Below are 7,124 nucleotides of genomic sequence, written 5' to 3'. Positions count from 1 at the left end.
TTTTGTTTTTAATAAATTCCTAATTCACCGATTCTTTATTTTAATAAAGGCTTTAGTTCCATTGAAGATAAATTTATTTATGTTGTAGTTTTGATTTAAATAAATATCGAGACTTGAAGTGTTTGTTTGACTGACTAAAACTTTGGTGAAAAAACTTGTTGGATTGTTGGCGAAGTGAAAACTGTGTTAGAGGAAAGCAGCCGGCTGCGGGCCGTTGGACATTCTGATCTCATTTAGACCTGTCAAGGAGGTGAGTACTCGACGCGGCTGCTCTTCAATATCCGTTAATTATGCATCACTTGGATGTTTCATTGAAAACGGCGATGAAAGCCGGCGTTAAATTAAATGCTGCAACTTTTCTACGACCGCAATGTATTCAGTTATCGTAGTCTTTATATTGCATTGCTCGTACTATAATTTTATGTTTGATTTATTTTGAAATTGTGAATGAAAAGGTAAATATGAGGAAATGTTAGTGCTTACTTAGTATGTAAATAAATAAATTGTAAAATCTGTTTATTTTTAGAAAAAAATGTTAGATTTTATAAAACTTATCAAGCCATTTTTTTTGCTGTAATTTTAAAAAAATCAAATTTTATTTTTTGTAGATAAAATCTAGATGACCAGTTCGCTTACATTGATAATATGATATTATTTATAAAACTATTTATATATATTTTTATTAATTAAATAATTATTTATCTAAATGATTAAATAATTTCAGCTTCAACGATATAGGTAATAGCAAATAAAAACAAGAAGATGTTTATATTTTACGCAGATTTTGCTCGGACCACGACGTCGGACCGTATCGTCAAAACCGCACGACAGAGAGCATGTCACGTCCAACGTCGACATAAAAACCCTTCAGTTGACAACAAATTACAATCCTAAATCGCGTGCATACACTACTAAAGCTCAAATTGGGTCACCCTATTAACATCCCAGCTTACTCTAACTACGTATGGTTTATTTTATCTTTAAATTTAATGAAAAAAGAAACCATCAAATACCTAGAAAAAAAGACACAGCTATTTCCATCTTCTTGATATTAGTTGATACTACATTTAATTATTCTCAACACTCCCTAATAATATAAATTACTAGCTTTTGCCCGTGACTCCGTCCGCGTGGAATTAAAAAAACGAAAGTGGTTAGCATATGTATTCTTCCAGACTATTCTCTACATCTATACCAAATTTCATCAAAATCCATTCAGCCGTTTAAGCTACAAACTGTGACAAGATCCATCCATCCATCCATTTATATATATTAGTAAGATTTGTAACAGATAATTAAAAAGCCACCTATTCCAATTACCAACCACCAGTTATCAATAATACAAAAGGATTTTTAAATTGAGTTGCAAAATTCTCGGATTGTTTTTCCTAAATCAACATTAGGAGAAGTTTACGCATCGATGTATTTCATAAACGCCATTCAAAATTAATACTTTCCCGCTGCCCCTTGGTTCATAAACATTTCACGCTTACTGAAGTTATGTACTTGTTTCAGCAAATAGAATAAATATGTCACAAAGTTTTGCCTTTTAGGGTTTTCATGGGTTAAATTATATTCGCTTAGGGACTCAAAAATGGAAACATATACGTCTGCGGGGACCCAGCGAGTTATCGTTGCCGACCTAGATGCTAGTCATAACAAATATCTGCATTTTCATTCATATTTTATGCACCATTACGAAATAGATTTGTTTTATTTGAGACTCATGTCTTCTCTGAAATTTCTTGTTATTTACAAAACTGGTCAAAGATTTTAAAACATTAAAATTCAATTACAAGAGTTGTAATGTTTTATTTATTGGATATAAAATATAATTCCAATAAAAATGTAGCAAAGAAAGTTGTTTCATGTCTCGTTACCTGTGGACGCTCAAGTAGTGCCTTAGACAACGATATCCGCATTCCGAGCAATGGCTTCTAGCGACAAGCGCCCGGTATTGAATCCGCTTATCGATATACGAATATTACTAGGTAATAGCTTAACATAGAGGAATATTTAATAGTAAAGCATAAAGCCGTAATGTTATACCTTGAATGTACCACTTAAATATTTTTTCCTTCTGGTTGTTGGTTTTTGCTAAAACACAAAATCAGTTTTTTTTACCAAATTTATCGATGACTTCACACATACCTGTGTATTTCTTCGCAGATATATACAGCTACACAATGATTTCTTTTACTGTTAGTACATCAAATAATGTACAAATGAAATTCGATAGTTGAAAATCACATCGGTACATATCGGGGTTTGAACCCAAGACCTGCAGCACCGAAGTTCCGGACAAATATATTATGTTGTTAACTGTATAACATAACTGGTGCGCTCAGTTATAGAGAAACATAGAAGGTGCTATGAATCGAAAGCCGCTATACGATAATATTACTTTTTACCTCAAGACTTACACTTCAAGTACAGTTACTAGAAGAACTAGAATCTATATTTTATAGAATAATTAGTAATTTGTGGGATTCAATAAACAGAATTATTATCCATATCTATCAAAAGGACAGGCAGATTTATTTTCCATCTATACTATTATAATAAAGCGTATACACACACTTCTTTGTGGCGTAAGATGTCAGCAATTACTCCACATTTTTGAATAATTCTTTTTTTAATAAAAAGCCCTACACTTACGTCTCGCTTTAGGCTATATATTTTCACGCTATTAAACTTAGGGGGTAAATAAATTGGATAAAAACCCTAATACGAAAAGAGACCATAAGCCCCGAGCTGCCAACATCAAGGTACCAAGATTGTCATTTATACATATGAATTTTGACATTTTACAAATGTAAACATAAAATAAAGTTTTTATAATTTCACGCGGATGAAGCCGCACGGGAATAGCTAGTATATAATAAAACAAGACCTATTAAGATAAATGTTGCTTAGAATATTATTCTTATCAGTTTCAAATACTTGAAAAATAACCATAGCTAGCTGAGGGTTCAACATCGAAATATATGACACACGTATATTATATAGGAATCGAACTTAAGACATCCGAAATTAAAGGTACTACAGCCACTGAGCACACAAGGTCAACTCCAGTTCAAGTAGAAATCAAGTGTAAAAGCTATTTTTATTACTTTCACATCATAAAACTTCGAATACGATGGATCTTATACGGACGGCTGAGTTTATTCCTCGATCGTAGAATATTAATGGAGTTTTCTATAAACAGATAGTTCGAAAACCTTTCAAATAAATTTAAATTAAAATGAATTATCTAAATTCTCAACAAGATCAATGCTTAAAGAAATACTTTAATTTTAAGACTGTATTCTACGAGGTCAGTGACAGTCAATATTCTCTTGCAAAATTAACTGGTGCATATTTATTTAAAAGCCTTATACAGTTTCAAACATTGGCTTAAATTGCTAATAGGTTTTTAGTATACGAAGGTATCTTAAAGTACTACGTATCTTTTACTTTTAAAAGTACTACTTGCTGTGAAGATACTTTGATTGCTAGATTGCATGTCAGGAAGGCGAGCATTGTGCATTCCTTTTACTTTGTACGTGGACTTATATTTAGTTATGATGAGGTATATGATACAAGTTTTTGACCTATTCGCTAGCGCCAAACAAAATTTCATTGGGTAGGAAATTAACGTCCACAACTGTGCAACGTTCTTACATGTGAATCAGTCGCTATACAGCTTACATAATGTGATATGTTTTTCCCTCGTTGGCCGCAAGCAACGGTACAAGAGCTCAGATAAGGTGAGCGATGTCAACAACCCGGCATCCTAGTGGATTCTTTCTGGACTGGTTCTATCGATAGGCGGTAGTTACTATAATCCGGCTTGATGTTTGCCGCAAGTAATGCCAAGACGTGCACCTTTTCTATACCTTTGTAGCCGTAGTTTGTGATGTGTTATTTCGATTAACAATATTACCGTCACCTTTGTCAAATTAATATCGTTAAACGATAACTGTATTCCACCACGATAATAGGGTTTTGTGTGAAATAGTAATAAATAAATTATTTTTCAATCCGTCATAAATATTTTACTGTAATAAAAACATTGAGAAACAAAAGGTAATAAATGAAAGGGGGTGTAATTAATGTTAAGTACAAAAATAGTATTTCTGTATCATATTAAATACCTTTGAAAATCTCCAATATCTAAAACGGCTATTTAAAATGTTATAACAGTCTAAAAAATGTTAATCCACGTTAAAATTTCACATAAACAAATAAAAAGAATTAATCTACAGTTCAAATTTCAACAACTACGATCATTTTGATGACAGGATTATACAATTAAACGTTGTATTTATTAACAAAATTCACATTAAGGTCGCTTTAGGCTGTGCTCCATTACAACTGATCCCGAGGGCGAGCGATAAACAAACATTAAATAGAATTCACTCAACTGGCAGATGGCGCTCGCATCACTACACTTACAAACAATATAAACAGTTACATTTTACATAGATTAAACGTCGCTTTGTATCGTTAATACTGTTTGATAGTTTGTCTATACTTTTCGGTTCAAAATCAGTAAGCGGCGTTCAAATACTGCTTTAATGTAATGAATTTGTGTATCGACAATTACATTATTTTTAATATTAAAGTGACTTGGCCAAAAAGGATGCTTATTCGATTGATTTATTCTCTTGTAAATACGGTAAACTCAAATTTGCTTCAAAGCGTTAAAGTACCAAATAAAAATTTGCAAAGTGTAACAAGTCTTGAAAACTTCTCTTCGCAATAAGTACTTTTGAAAGGTAAAAAATCTCGTAGCGTTTGAGTTGCGACGTGTAAAAATGTAAGTTAGCGAAGTTTATATTTTTTCGATGTAATTCAGCGTCGATTGAAGACTCTATGCGTTCGGTACAGTCGGTAGTCAATCTGGCTCGCGTGAGTGAGCAGCCCTCCCTCGACCCAGCCCTAACTTCGTGCATCACTGCCAAGGCGTGATCGAATTTTCTCCAAAACTGATTCGACATTACTCTTGGAATACGAATTTTGTTGATAACGTCATTGATTAGAGGAAAATTTGTTGTTTTTTCTTTTTACTTTATTACATCTTCTGTTTAGCCAATCCTAAATAGAAGGTTTACGTTATATTGTTTTCTAGATTCTTTTAGTGTGAAACCTTTGGGAAATAATTCATTTTCGCAATCGATATTAAAATGTGAACTCTATAATGAATAAGTTATCTCAGTTAAAAAACTCCAGGTATAAAAATCTATGAGACATTTTCTGAAATCTAATATATTTTATACGAAATTTATTTTCTTATAATCGTAGTTTTGCACAAAGTGCAAGGATCCTTTCCTTGTCTTTGAGATTCGAACTCAGCTTCTTATTTTGAATTTTCAATTGTGATTCAAAGAGGATGTTTACGAAGTAATAGTACCCCTCCTTTAACGTGAAATATACGCTACGGAGTTAATTCGACGCTTTTACGAATCAAAGCTTTTCAATTTGATTCTTAAACATCAAAGGTTCCCGCGAAATATGAATCTAAGCATGGTTGTATATTTTTAAGGATCTCTGTTTGTTGCGTTTTAATATTAAAAATAATAAATGTTGACTTTCCTTTTAATACTGTGTAGCAGAAATATGTTCAAAAAGTTAATTCCCCATACGTTTGTTTATATTGACATAAGATATTTATGTGTTAACATTTATGTTTTCGGTCAAAATATTCGTATTATAACAAGAACTGTTCTTGTTAAAAATAATTCGTTGGTCAAATCTTAGTTTCAAAAGTGACTTCATAAACGCTTAGTTAGTTTCAAGTTGTAAAAATGCACCACCAACGAATGTCATTTCAATGCAAAATCTGTTCGATTTGATACATGACAGGAAATAGCTGTGTAAGCTCAAAATTCTGTGGCTAAAAATCGTTTTATTCGGATTATTAAATTCTTGGCGTCAGCACAAAAGAAGGCTTTCAAAGGCGAGCGTTGAAGTGGCGCACGTCATAGATACCCTGTCATAAATACAATGCTATTTTGTTGTTCACTATTGTAGTAAATAATATTCCTGTGGCCTATTCGTAGTAACTACTTTAGGCTACTGACTTATTCTAATCCACTATTTTTTTGATACTGACTTATATATTATTAAGTAAAATGCAATCGTGAAACTATCTGTCACTAGTAATAAGCGCTACAGTAAATCTTTACATAGTTTGTATTGACCACATTGCTTCATCTGTCCAAGACACTTTAGTTGAAGCATATATTCGTATATACGACTAAGATATCTACCCAGTTATCTATAATTATCAAAAGCTATCATAATCGACCTACCTACTTTTACGATAAACATACTATACATTGATAATGGAACATATTACTGTAGTGCATTGCAACCAGTTTCCAGCAGATTATCTCAACCGGAGTCTGCCATCGCACGCCGCCATCCGGCTGTTTATAAACACTGCACTTAGTGTTCACAGTGAACGCTTTTTAGAACTATTTTCTCCGACGTTTTATTGCTGTTCGCACGTTTTAATCCATGTTGCTAAAGCTCCGAAAACAGCTGTACTTTTAAGTAACACCATCAGTTTACATTAAAATTTCAACAAACACATTTAACTTTTAGTTTTATTTATCTGGCAAGTGTTAAATAGTAAATTTGTATTTAGATAAGTTATACACATTTCTCATTAAATTATCATTAATTGAATGTCGACTAAGTCAAGATTTACAGAATATTATTCAAATTTCGATTTATATATCATTCTATAACTTTGGTCTTCTCTACTATTAATTTAGTTAATAAAAAATATGGCGGTAAGTAAACTATTTAATAAACGTAAATTCTTGTAGAACACCGTATAGGGTGTACGTAAAGCTAGGATCAAGTTTACGAAGCGTCGATGGATGCAGCGAGAATTTAAAGACGTCTTAATATTGTGGAACCCAATGCCGTCGCGTCGTACGACGTCGCCCCGCGTCGACCTCTCCTGACTCCACTCCGGTTTCAAGTGAATTTTATTGTTTTCTAATGGCGCTACTTCCTTAAATAAATGTTGGAGTAACTTTCATCTTTATCTAGCTTACATTGTCCCCGTTCAAGACGATTTTAAAGTAGACTATCTTTTTAAAGCTTCTATCTTTAATAATTTACACTTG

The 7,124-nt window shown here is 32.6% G+C and overlaps 1 protein-coding gene across 1 annotated transcript in view; it reads left to right on the top strand.

Annotated features, from left to right (window-relative positions):
- The first annotated feature begins 32 nt into the window (after positions 1-32).
- LOC106103631 (poly(rC)-binding protein 3) overlaps positions 33-7,124 on the top strand; it is a 108,844-nt gene continuing 101,752 nt past the window's right edge. Inside the window, exon 1 of the mRNA XM_013283419.1 lies at positions 33-250. The gene's annotated coding sequence lies outside the window, so the exon portion shown is untranslated. The remainder of the gene's footprint in view (positions 251-7,124) is intronic.

The sequence above is a fragment of the Papilio polytes genome, unplaced genomic scaffold (assembly GCF_000836215.1).
Source record: "Papilio polytes unplaced genomic scaffold, Ppol_1.0 DF823731.1, whole genome shotgun sequence".
In the NCBI taxonomy this organism is placed as follows: domain Eukaryota; kingdom Metazoa; phylum Arthropoda; class Insecta; order Lepidoptera; family Papilionidae; genus Papilio; species Papilio polytes.
This window is presented reverse-complemented; position numbering and strand designations above follow the sequence as displayed.